This window comes from Lactuca sativa, chromosome 6, assembly GCF_002870075.4.
Source record: "Lactuca sativa cultivar Salinas chromosome 6, Lsat_Salinas_v11, whole genome shotgun sequence".
NCBI lineage: Eukaryota > Viridiplantae > Streptophyta > Magnoliopsida > Asterales > Asteraceae > Lactuca > Lactuca sativa.
The window spans coordinates 135,504,295-135,517,542 of NC_056628.2; the positions used below are offsets into that span (position 1 = coordinate 135,504,295).

Here is a 13,248-nt window from a genome sequence, read left to right on the forward strand (position 1 = left end):
CCTAGAAGCTCAATGAAACCTTTACGGTGGAAATGGCCAATAGGAAGACAGAATCCACTGGGGAGATCTATATCGGATGTACCCTAACCCTAAATCAACACGTCTTTCAAATAGACTTAATGCCTTTTTCCATTATGAGTTTTGATGTGATTATTTGCATGGACTGGTTAAGCCCCCACCATGCTGAAATTATGTGTCACGAGAAGGCCATTCGCATTCACCTTCCAAATCATGAAACCCTAGTTATCTACGGAGACAAACCCAGCATGAACCATCGTCTCATCTCGTGCGTCCAGGCACAGAAGCATCTGCAAAAGAACGATTTGACGTTCCTGGCGTACATAGTGGATAAAACCAAGGAAGAGGTTAACGTTCAAGACATTCCTGTAGCATGTGAATTCCCAGACATATTTCCTGAAGATCTTCCTGGAGTACCCCAAGAAAGACAAGTTGATTTTAGAATTGATCTTGTTCCAAGAGCTACTCCCATCGCTAAATCGCCTTACCGATTGGCTCCTGCTGAGATGCAGGAATTGTCCAGCCAACTCAGTGAACTCCTGGACAAGGGATTCATCTGACCCAACTTCTCGCCATGGGGAGCTCCAGTCCTCTTCGTCAAGAAGAAGGACGGATCTTTTAGGATGTGCATTGATTACAGAGAACTGAATAAGCTCACTGTCAAAAATCGTTATCCACTCCCACGAATCGACGATCTATTTGACTAGCTCCAAGGAGCTAGTTACTTCTCTAAGATAGATCTACGATCCGGGTACCATCAACTCAAGGTCCGGGAAGAGGATATTCCCAAAACTGCTTTCCAAACTCATTACGGACATTATGAATTTGTCGTAAAGCCCTTCGGTCTAACGAATGCCCCTGCCGCATTCATGGACCTAATGAATCGAATTTGCCGACCATTCCTCGACAACTTTGTTATTGTTTTCATTGACGACATTCTAGTTTATTCTCGAAGCGAAGAAGAGCATGGCCAACATCTCCGACAAATCCTGGAAACCCTACGAACTGAGAAGCTATACGCAAAACTCTCCAAGTGTGAGTTCTAGCTTCGTAGCGTGAACTTTTTGGGTCATGTTGTTAGTCAGGAAGGAATACATGTGGATCCTTCTAAGGTCAAATCCATCGAAGGATGGACAGTCCCGACAACACCCACATAAATTCGCCAATTCTTAGGTTTAGGAGGTTACTACAGGAGGTTCATTCAAAACTTCTCTAAGATCGCCAAGCCACTTACCTCTCTTACACAAAAGGGCTTACCATTCAAGTGGACGGAAAAACAAGAAGCTGCATTTCGAACTCTGAAGCAAGCACTCTGCAGTGCCCCAGTACTATCACTACCAGAGGGAACGGAAGATTTCATAGTCTACTGTGACGCATCAAATCAGGGTTTAGGTTGCATTCTCATGCAACGTGGAAAAGTGATAGCTTACGCGTCCCGACAACTAGAGACACACGAAGTGAATTATACAAACCACGATTTGGAATTGGGAGCAGTGGTCTTCGCCCTGAAGATTAGGAGGCACTACCTTTATGGTACGAAGTGCACCATCTTCACGGACCACAAGAGTCTCCAGCACATCTTGAATCAAAAAGAGCTGAATATGAGGCAACGAAGATGGGTTGAACTGTTAAACGATTATGAGTGTGAAATCAAGTACCACCCAGGCAAGGCTAATGTGGTAGCTGATGCCTTGAGCCGGAAAGGGTACTCCAATCATTATGTGAAAACTCTCTCAATAACCATCCAATCTCACCTAACCACTCAGATCAGGGCAGCCTAGTCAGATGCCATGAAGGCGGAAAACAAAACAAGCGAAGCGTTACGTGGAATGGAGAAGAATCTCGAGGTGAAAGAGGGCGGAGTATATTATTTCATGAACCGTATTTGGGTCCCTAAACTTGGAGGATTTAGGGAAGTAGTCATGAATGAAGCTCACAAGACGCGATACTCCATCCATCCGGGTTCGGACAAAACGTACTTGGATATTAAACAACATTATTGGTGGGCTAACATGAAGGCAGAGATTGCCACCTATGTTAGCAAATGCCTTACTTGCGCCAAAGTAAAGGTGGAATACCAGAAGCCCTCGGGGTTATTACAGCAACCAGTAATTCCCGAGTGGAAATGGGAAAGGATTACTATGGATTTTGTGACCAAGCTGCCCAAGACGTCAGATGGATTGGACACTATATGGGTAATAGTTGACAGACTGACAAAATTCGCTCATTTCCTACCAATAAAAGAATCCTACAAGATGGAGAGATTGACAAGAATATACATTCGAGAAATCGTGAGACTTCACGGAGTGCCAGTGTCTATCATCTCATATAGAGATAGTAGATTCACTTCACGTTTTTGGCAATCACTTCAGAAAGCACTGGGAACCCATCTAGACATGAGCACTGCTTATCACCCACAAACGGATGGTCAAAGTGAACGAACCATTCAGACACTTGAAGACATGCTTCGTGCATGTGTGATAGACTTTGGGAAGTCCTGGGATACCCACTTACCCTTAGTTCAATTCTCATACAACAACAGTTACCATTCGAGCATCAAAGTTGCTCCTTTCGAGGCACTGTATGGACGTAAGTGTAGATCACCGTTGTTTTGGGCTGAGGTAGGCGACACCCAACTAGCGAGGGAACTAGCATCAGACAAGACGTTAATGGGACTGGAGATCATACGTGAAACCAGGAAAAAATAGTTCAAATCAGAGCTCGACTACAAGCATCACGCGACCGACAGAAGAGCTACGTTGATAAACGTCGAAAACCCTTGGAGTTTCAGGTCGGGGATCGAGTGCTGTTAAAAGTTTCTCCCTAGAAAGGGGTTATTGGTTTTGGAAAACGAGGAAAATTGAATCCACGATACCTTGGACATTTCGAGATTCTTGCCCGATTTGGTCCAGTAGCGTACAGACTGCAGCTATCCGCTGAGCTCAGCAGCGTACACCCCGTGTTCCATGTTTCCAACCTAAAGAAGTGTTTATCCAATGAAACCCTCTTCATTCCCCTTGACGAAATTGAAATTAACGAGAATCTCCTGTTCGTCGAAGAACCAGTCGAAATCATGGACAGGGAGGTGAAGCGTACCAAGCAAAGTCACATTCCGATCGTGAAGGTACGGTGGAATGCGAAGCGTGGGCCAGAATTCACGTGGGAACACGAAGATCAAATGAAGCAAAAGTACCCTCATCTATTCTAACATTCTCAAATCTAGCTTTCAAAAGAATTTCAGGACGAAATTCCCTCGAACGGGGGGATGATGTCACAACAAGGAAATTCGATTCCTTGTAAACATTTAACAATGATAACAAATGTGAACCAACAATGTGAATGCATGTAGAATGCTTATTCTATAACAACAAAATTTCAATCAAACACTTCATACAAGCACTGCAAATAGTCAACAAATAATTGGAAACCTTAGAAATCCCGGTTTAAGTCCATTCTGGACTAGGATTTCCTTATTGGGCCCAATGGGCAAATAAGCTTCCAATTTGACTATCTTGGGCTTAGAACCCTTAAATGAGCTCTAATTGGACACACTTTCATTTATTTTAACATTTTAAGCCATATTGGGCCTAGAATGAAATAAAATACCCTAATGGGCCTTATAGGGCCATAATTAACCTAATTAACTTTAATGGACTATGAAGCCCATTATTTTTGACAAATTGGGCCGTAAACCATCATGGGAGCCCAATGGGTCAAAAAATCATCAAATTGGGCGCATAATATGGATTTAAGCAAAAAGGCCCAAAACTCTCTTCACTTTTCTCTAATTCTCGGCCCAAGCACAAAGGAAAGGAAGGGTTGACTTATGCTTGCCACCTCGCTTTTACATGGAGATTTTCCATGCATATAACCCATATCTCCATGCACCATCTCATCACTCACTCTCTCTTCTCTTCCTCTCTCTCCTTTGCTCTCGGCCGAATCCAAACACACACACACACACACACACACTTCACTCAAAATTCTCTCATAGAAACACTCTCTTTTCTTCACCAAGTTTTCGAGATTAGGATGCTTTTCAAGGAGATTACCCCACAAATTAATCATCTAAGTTAAGATAATGGTTAAATCTATGATCTAACTCACTTCTTATCATCAAAAATCACCTCTTAATCTATTCAAATTCATGATCTTGCATCTTAGAACCCACTAAGTTCGAGATCCATCCAAGGAACTTGCTAGGGCCGAAAATAGCACCAAACTTCTCCCAATCTTCTTCAAAACTGAAACCACACTCAAGGTGAGCTTCATAACCCTTTCTTTTCGGTTTTTATGAGTTTATGGGGGAGAATACAAGAAAAATGTGTAGATCTATGTGTATATGCATGCTATGTGTGATTTGATGCATGTATGTGTGTAGTTTCATGTGTATTGTGATGAATATGTTACCAAAAAGGGTGTAAACCCGAGATCTAAGACATGAGAAAGGAAACAAACATAAATTAAGCTATCTTACACTAAACAAGTCAAGAATAATAGCTTATAAGGTCATGATGAACAAATTCTAACATAAAACCCATTTCTGGGCTTAAATTGTCAAAAATACAAACTTGGCGTAAAAATCAACAAGTCACAATTTCTTGAAGGCTAAAAGGGTCAAAACAGTTTCTAAAAATATTTTTCTGAACATTAGAAATTTCAAGGGACTTAAAATGTAAATTTTTAGCCTAATGGGCTAATTATGGGCTTCTCGGCCCAATAAGCCTCAAAATGCGAAAAGGATAAGTTTGAGGGGCTGGAAATGTAACTTTCTGGAAAACAGGGGGTAATTAGCATAACAAAATGTTTATAAGGGTCAAAACTGCTTTCACTATCAAAAAGGACCAAAAATGCAAACTTTTTAGATTTTGGGTCAAAATTGTAAAAGTTGTGAAAATTAGTTCCTAACCGAGAATCACTATTCTGGAGGGGCTGAAGCTGTCAACAAAGTAAATTTTGGGTTAAATAAATAATACAAAAGTGTCAAGGAAAGGGTTTTAAGGACGAAAAATGAAATTCTTTTATATAAAAGGACCAAAAGTGTTATTTTTATAAAGGAAGGGTAGTGAAAAGGGTCAAATTCCACTTTCAAACAAATTAATTCATTAACACAAAATACAAGATCTACGACTACCGAAGAAACGGAAAACAAATACACTCTCAACAACAAACATCATTACAAAACGAATTGATTCGGTCTCGAATCAATAACAAAACAAAATCGTTAAACCAAAGTATTTAAATAAACACGTGATAACTATGATGAGCTAACTTACAAACTTTGGGCTCGGAAGTTTCAAATCATGCTTGTTGGGCCCATTAACATGATCTTTGGGCCCAAAGGAAATATGCTTACGTGTTATTGGGCTTCCTATGACCCGATTTCATGTAAAAGGACTTTTAATAGCTTTAATGTGCTATTGGGCCATAGTGGCCCATTAGTACTGCTAGTGAGGTCGAGAAGTCAAATGCGAGTTGGGCCAAGTGTCTTTCGCATTCCCGATAGCCTTAAATAACTCACGGAAATAACGGGACTTCGTACTCCCCTTTCTCCTCGGTTGTTGGGCTTATGAGAAATCCAGTAAATAGATTCAGGGTGTTAATCAAGAGTAATCATGGTGGTTGGATTAAGTGAGTAGTAACGGGCGACGCCTTTAAGGATCATTTGTAACCTATAGTTATAAACTAGTCATCTTTATGCGTGATTATAAAGACTCACAAACCCTAGTTAATCCAACGCTACCCAAGAAATCAAAAATCATTCGTCGTAACGGTATAACAATAGAGAAATCATTAAATTTTATGTATTGGGAAAACATTGGGTTTTCCTGGGAAGTTCAACATTTTCACTTGCGTGATTTATACAAAGGTTCAACAATTATACATGTTTTGAAAATCAACAAGCATATATTCACGGATCTTCACACTTTTTATAAACAATGATCTTTTCAGAAAATATCGGATTTTCTGGGTTTTACAAACTACACCAAATCATTTTACCACAACATTTACTTATGAACTCACCAACATTTCATATGTTGACGCTTTTCAAAATAACTTGTATTCTCAGGTAATAGGTAAACCGAAGAATAAGTACCCAGTAATGTCATGGTGTTTTGCTTAGACTATCTATCAGACAGTTTATGTTATGAAATGGTAATGTCTAAAACAAAGTACTGGATGTAAACAATATCAGTTGTAATATTTCAATGCATGGTGATGAATTATGTTATGATTCATGTATATTCATTGTGATGGTATTCAATTTAAGTCACAAGAGCCCTCGGACATTTCCGCCGTCTGGTTCGGGGGTGTGACACCCAGTGTTATTCGTTAAGAAGAACGATGGGAGCATGAGGATGCGCATAGATTATAGAGAGCTGAATAAGGCAACGACAAAAAACAAGTATCCATTACCAATGATTAATAACCTATTTGATCAGCTGCAAGGTTCGAGCTATTTCTCAAAGATTGATATTAGGTCAGGATATCATCAGCTGAAGGTGAGAGCAATATATTGACAAAACCGCATTCAGAATAAGATACGGACACTATAAACTTCTGTTTATGTCATTTGGACTAACCAATGATCCAGTAGCATTTATGGATTTGATAAACAGGGTTTGTAAACCATTCACTACTAGAAAACAGACCTTTAATGACACGCTTTTTACGACACGCTCTGATTAATGATACGCAAAAGGGTGCGCCCTATAAATAATGTCAGATCTTTAGAAATCTTAAGGATTTAGGTCCCGCATTTTTGCGTGCCGTACAATTAGTGTTCAACAAAAAAAAATTACAAACACGGAGGGCGCTTATGTTAAACGTGCGTCGTCTACAGATGTTGCTTTATAATTTTTTACTTAAACACGGGTTTTTAAAGGGGGAAATGAAATCCTTAAAATTTCTAAAATTTTGAAGTACCCCGCTTTCCACTCTCTTCTTCTGTAGATCTCCCTTCATTCTCTCCCTCCCTTCTCTCTCCAAACCCTAAGGCATTCCATTGCCACCACCATTGAACCCTAAATATATTGGAGATAAACCACCCTGATTAAGGGAAAAATATCATATCGAGGGTTAATCTCAATATTGCCGACAATAACTTTTTGGAGTCTAAAAGCCCTAATATCGGGTCAAAGTATGGATTATGTACAATCGGAGCTTGATGCTACGGTAACATAAATTATCGTCGCAACCAAACCTCCGACTTTAACCCACTTCCACACAACATTCGGGAACCCTAAATTGGACCCAATGTATACGCCCGGTTGAATCTCCTCACTAATCACCTTTTACCTCTCTCTTCGATCTTTCCATAGTTCTTAAATCTCTACGAACATACAAATCTCTTTAATACCCGTTTTAAATTTCTTGTTTTTGTTTATAATCATCAATTTGAATCAACACAGACGTCGACTACAAGCTGTTTTGCATTACAAGCTTGCGATTGACTCTTGATATTCGTAAGGTTGATTTGTTGTTTCCAGTGAATTGGCTAGTGTTTTTGCTTTTATTGGTTATTGTTGATTATAAGTGTTTCTCTTAGGTTCGTTTGTAGATTCATGAAAATTCCAGGTTTAAGGCTTTAAGCTAATATCTATTTTTTCTTTTAACAGGAGGATGCTTTTGATGCTATGATGAATCAAGGAGTTACGGACACCATAACCACCCTGGACCCGAATTCACTTGAGGTAGGCATTAAGACACCTGCATAAACAATGCTTTAGCATGTTTATATAACACGAATCGATGCCTATGGATGATATTTAAATTCTTTTTCTAGTCATTCATTGGTTTTTAATAATGGTGCATTTCAACTAAAACCATTTTTGATTGTTACGATTTTCAAGCATCACGTTGTTGATTCAAGCCATGGACAAGCACAATCATATTATGCCTCATCTTCCGCCCCTGAATCTGCATCATGGACCATGTATGGAGCTGTTAGCGATTCCACAGGGAACAATTATATTTAAATTCTTTTGCTAGTCATTTATTGGTTTGTTCCTTCTGTTGTGATTTAACATTTGGTTGGATTCGGCACATTTTCTCAGTTTGGTGATGATTATGCAAGCAATATGAGATGTGGGGCAACCGACTTGCCTATGTCATATCCCAACAACAATATTCAGTGATACCCAACGAATTCATATTGAAATTTGAAAAAAAGTTTCACCATGCATACCAAGTGTTCGATAAAATGCTTGAACCAGGACAATCCAGTCCTTAAAGAGCAATAACATCCGGTCCTTAAAGGGAGATAATAGGGCAACATGGGAGATATTTGACCTGATCAAGGTTGGTGATTTTCTCATATAACAACAGTTCGTATTGACACATGGATAATGATTTGTTTTATCAGACAACTTGATACTTATGTAAGTTCTTTCTTCCTATGCATCTGTATGTTTCTTTGACCTTTAACTATTTATCTTGTGACAAAATTCTACAGGTTCCTATGGAGGTCTTAAAGTAAGAATACAATAGTCGATAGCTTTTCTTTTAAAGTAAGAATACCATGTTCTTGGAAGTTTTTTTTGTGAAGCTGCCAACCCTTTCCAAAACTTTGGAAGGGGTAATCAGTAAGGAAAAGTTCAAAAAAATCTAGAGCTTATAGTCTTGATAAAAGCTATCTAATATTTTCATCATCATAATATTTATTTTCCTGCAACTTCATGTTCATCAATTCATATGTTTTTTTTCCAGTAACTTCCAATTCCTTCATGGGTCTGTAATAATACTGATGGACTCTGCTATTTTGCTGTATGGTGTAGTACCTTGGTTCTCAAAGGTGGGCAGTTTAGTCTTTCCCATAAATTTCAATTATGTAACAAGTTTTTAGATCTGTTCTGACTGTTCTGATTTTGCAATCAGCAACTAGAGAACAATTCAGTTCATTCTTTTTTCAAGAAGAATTTGTTGAATTAGGGGAAAGGAATGGGATTAGGAAGAGGAACATTAATTGCTTGCTCATGCTATCAAATGTATCTACTGTTACCTGCCACTAGCAATAGGTAATATTGTAAGCTTGCTCATGCTATCAAATGTACTTGAACTTCCAGTTGCCCCCTCTGTTCATTATTAGTCATCAGTTGTTCCTTTAAGCAAATACTCCACTTCCTCTTCATTCGAAATACTTTGCACCCACGGATGCTTTTGTATCAATGATGCCAATATTCCTTCCAGCTCCATAGCTACTTCCTTCATGGTAGGCCTTTCATCTCCTTGAACATGTAAGCATCTTGTTGCAAGTGTTGAGACTTTGATAATCTCGTTATGATCATAATTTTTCTGCAGCTGTTCAACAAGAATCTGGAAGAGTCGTCCCTATTTTAAAAGAATTTTCCACCAACCGCCCCACCATTCTCTCTCTCTCTCTCTCTCTCTCTCTCACACACACACACACACAAGAAAAACCCACCTTCACCTCCCCTACCCCCACTCCCGATCGTCTTCCCAGTCCACCTTTAACTTAAAGTACACACACATACACACAATTAAATATGTTTCCGTTTAACCCTTTCTCTATTCCCAGCGAACAATCCCAGCTCACCATTGTTTCTCAACAAATTCTTGCAGATTTCGACATCTTCTCTGTTGTTGGAGCTAATAAACTGTTACAGTTAGTTGACTTAAGAGTCTCGGTCAAACCTGGTGAGACAATTGTAATTAGGTTTGAAGGAATCACTGGAAGCTTATGGTTAGTGGAATCTGCATAAGACGAGCTCCTAAAATCTCTGGTAGCTAAAGTTTCATATAGATTTTTAATTCTATTTATAATTTTGATGAGTGAATTTGATTTGACTTTTTCTTTTTGATTTACTCACAGATGATGTAAAACAAGATTTTCTAAACTGTTAGAATTGTGCTGCTGATATAGAAATCCCTTCAGTTCAGGTATGTAATGTTCTTATTAACAAACACATTAATGTTACTAAATGATGTATAAATGTGTCCAAATTCCCGAATATATATATATATATATATACAGAAGAAAGTCATGCGAAAGAAATCAGTAGAGAAATATGAGTAGAGAAATATGAGAAGAGGATACAAGAGTTGACTAGTCAATGTTAGAGGAAGACTGATGAATGTTATCAAGATTGGATGTCTTTAACTGCAGCAAGCCAGCAACCAAGCAACTGGAAAAGGTCCACATGTAACTTCGATGGTGATGAAGAAGGATTAAAACCTAAGTGTTTGTGTGAATGTGTGTGGGAGGTTGAATTTGCAGGTGTAGGGTGAGGAAGGAGAAGGGGGAGAGAGTCAAAGAGAGATGGAGAGAGAATGGGAGGGTACGAGTGGAGGGATGGGTGGGGTAGCTAATTGTTTTTTATTTTTAATTAATAAATTATTAAAGAAAATATAAAAAATACAAAAAAAGAAATAAAAGGGCAAAACCGGCTTTTTAAATTTTTTTGGATCAAAACCAAAGAAAAATCTTGATTTTGGACTATCCATGCAAGTTGAAAACCTTTTGGATCCTATGCAAAGCTTTTTGAATACCACTAGGACTAATTTTGCAGTTTTGTCACCACATTTCTATGATTGATTTGATAAATGGTAAACACTTCATTAATAAATTGCTCTATCTGGGTTTGGGTTTGATCTGCTAGTTTGGACTTCTTTATGGCAACTGTTCTACTATCTGATAGTATTCCTTTATAAACTGTGCCATAGCCACCCTTACCAATAATCATGTTATCATGATAGTTTTTGGCTGCCCTCTTAAGATCCTCTATGGTAAAGACTTTTGCTTGATCATTAGCTCCACCATCCCTAGAAATCCGTTGTTGCAACAGGATTCCACCATTTTGCTTGAAGAATTTTTCTCTAAGGATCATAAGTTTACGTTTCTTGAGTCCGAAGTACAACCAATTAAGAAACACAATCAGAAAGATGGCAGCAAATGAGGAACCTGCAAACAAGATACTTTAATTTATAAGTTGTAGTAGTAGGAGCTCAACATGAAAGGATTGTCACTTTACTTACCTACTGAAATCTTTATAAGCATTGATTGATCTGCAGTGCATCCTGTTCCATCTTTCCAGCCATCTCCATAATAACCTTTTCGACATTTACATGTATACTTTATTCAGTTCATTCTTTGTAACAGTAGGTAACAGCAGCAATTGTGGTAGTTGGTTGCCAGGTTTTTCTCTCTTTCATCTGTTTGACTATTTTTAACGTGGGTCAAAGAAAATCTAAAACATCTTATTGAAATTTTGTAGACTGGTGGACTATTATCTTTCATATCTGAGTTGGTTCTCAACTTGTAGAAGAATAACATAAAATATTTTGGCATCCAAGTGTAAAAAATAATATTTGAAATCGTAAGTTCCTTAATAATACTTTATTGTGTTATATGTACTTTATTACTTACTCATAATATATACTTCAATCTGATTATTGATTATGTTTGGTGAGATCGTGTTCTCTGTTCTTGATGTTGCATCAGATAGGGAACCAAAAGTGAGGAGTCAGGAGTGAGCAGATGCTTTTACAAGCAATGCTTTACAATATTGAAGGAAATTTGGATAAAGTGAAACATGAGCTACAAAAGGCGAAATTAATGCTTAATGAAACATTTACGACTTTGCCACTTGAACCTGCACTTTCAACAGTTCCTTTGGATTACAAAAATAACACCATTTCGTTAAAGAGGTGTTGTTTAGAATTTTGCATGTATATATGACTATATGTACTTCATACAAGTTTACATGATACTCTTCAATAAAATTGTAAATGTGGTGCAAGGGTAGTTCTAAATATTTGCATCTGGTTTCAGGGGTTACTCAAGGAAAATGCAAATGGTAGCAAATATTGGGCATATGGAGGTGACTTTGGAGATACACCAAATGACTTAAATTTCTGCTTAAATGGTCTCATATGGCCTGATCGGACTCCTCATCTTGCTCTAAATGGTGATTACTATAATTTTTTTGCTTAGTATTTAGGTTTTTGTTTAGTTATTTCCAACAAAAATGTTCTCATGATGAATCTTTTGGTAGAGACAATGTATAAGAATTACTTCATTGAGTTAATTATGATGCGATCCTTTGTTTATTTGTTTTCAGAGGTCATGTATTGCTATCAACCAATTAAAATTTCGTTCACCAATGGCGTAATTAAGGTATCAATATCATCACTCTTACTTATTTGTCTATATCATTTTCATGAAAATGTTTATGTTGCGCATTATATATTCATATGTCAAGTTGTGCTTTCTATATAGCAAATGTTAACCTTGGTCTTTGTGTTTTTTGTTCATAGATTACAAACACCAATTTCTTTCAAACAACAGAAGATCTAGAGTTTAATTGGGTTATTGAAGGTGATGGATGTAAACTTGATTCTGGAACTCCCAGTCTACCAACATTAGAGTTTAATTGGGTGATTGAAGGTGATTTTGGTTCTTGAAACGAGCTAGACTCAAGATATCATATTTTGGCATGGCTAGAAGCTTTAGAGGAAACGAGACTCAAGAAAAAGTAAACACACAGAGAGTTATTGGCACATAGTAAGCTAGATGATGCAATTGTATATAAATGAGTTCATTTTTTTATAACATTTACTCACTTTTGGAATAATTATTTGTATTTGACATATTAGTGAAATGAATTATCTTTGTTATTTATAGTATTTTATTTTGTATTATGAGATTTTTAATGTATTATTTAATTTGAAAATTTGTAAATCTATAAATAATATTTTTTTAAAACATTTAAAATTATGATACGCAAAAATGTGTGTCATCTTGATTTATGACATGGCCTTTCTTGACAGGGGCTTTCTTGATACGCATTGCGTGTCATTAACACGCGCGTCGTAAGGTTACGACACGCGAATGCGTGTCGTCTTCCTTTATGACAGGGCCTTCCTCGATACGCATTGCGTGTCATAAACGTGCGTCGTAATTGCGCGTCGTAAATGAACGTCGTAAATGCGCGTCGTCTCTCTTTATGACAGGGCCTTCCTTGACGCGCATTTGCGCGTCGTCTGAGCCTTTTACGACGCGCAATGAGCGTCGTAAAAGGCTGTTTTTCTAGTAGTGATTCCTCGATAAATATGTGATAGTGTTCATAGATGACATTCTGGTTTACTCAAAGAGACGACAAGAGCATGGCAAGCACCTGCAATAAGTATTAAAAGTTTTGAAGAAGGAGAAGTTATACGAAAAGTTCTCCAAATGTGACTTTTGGATTTGAGAAGTCCAATTATTGGGTC

The 13,248-nt window shown here is 37.8% G+C and overlaps 1 long non-coding RNA gene across 1 annotated transcript; it reads left to right on the plus strand.

The window, feature by feature from the left end:
• Window positions 1-11,806: 11,806 nt before the first annotated feature.
• On the plus strand, window positions 11,807-12,504 carry LOC122194606 (uncharacterized). The gene is made up of 3 exons (XR_006183956.2): window positions 11,807-11,945; window positions 12,099-12,154; window positions 12,295-12,504. It is a non-coding gene; the product is annotated as an uncharacterized LOC122194606 (long non-coding RNA).
• The last annotated feature ends 744 nt before the right edge of the window (window positions 12,505-13,248 follow it).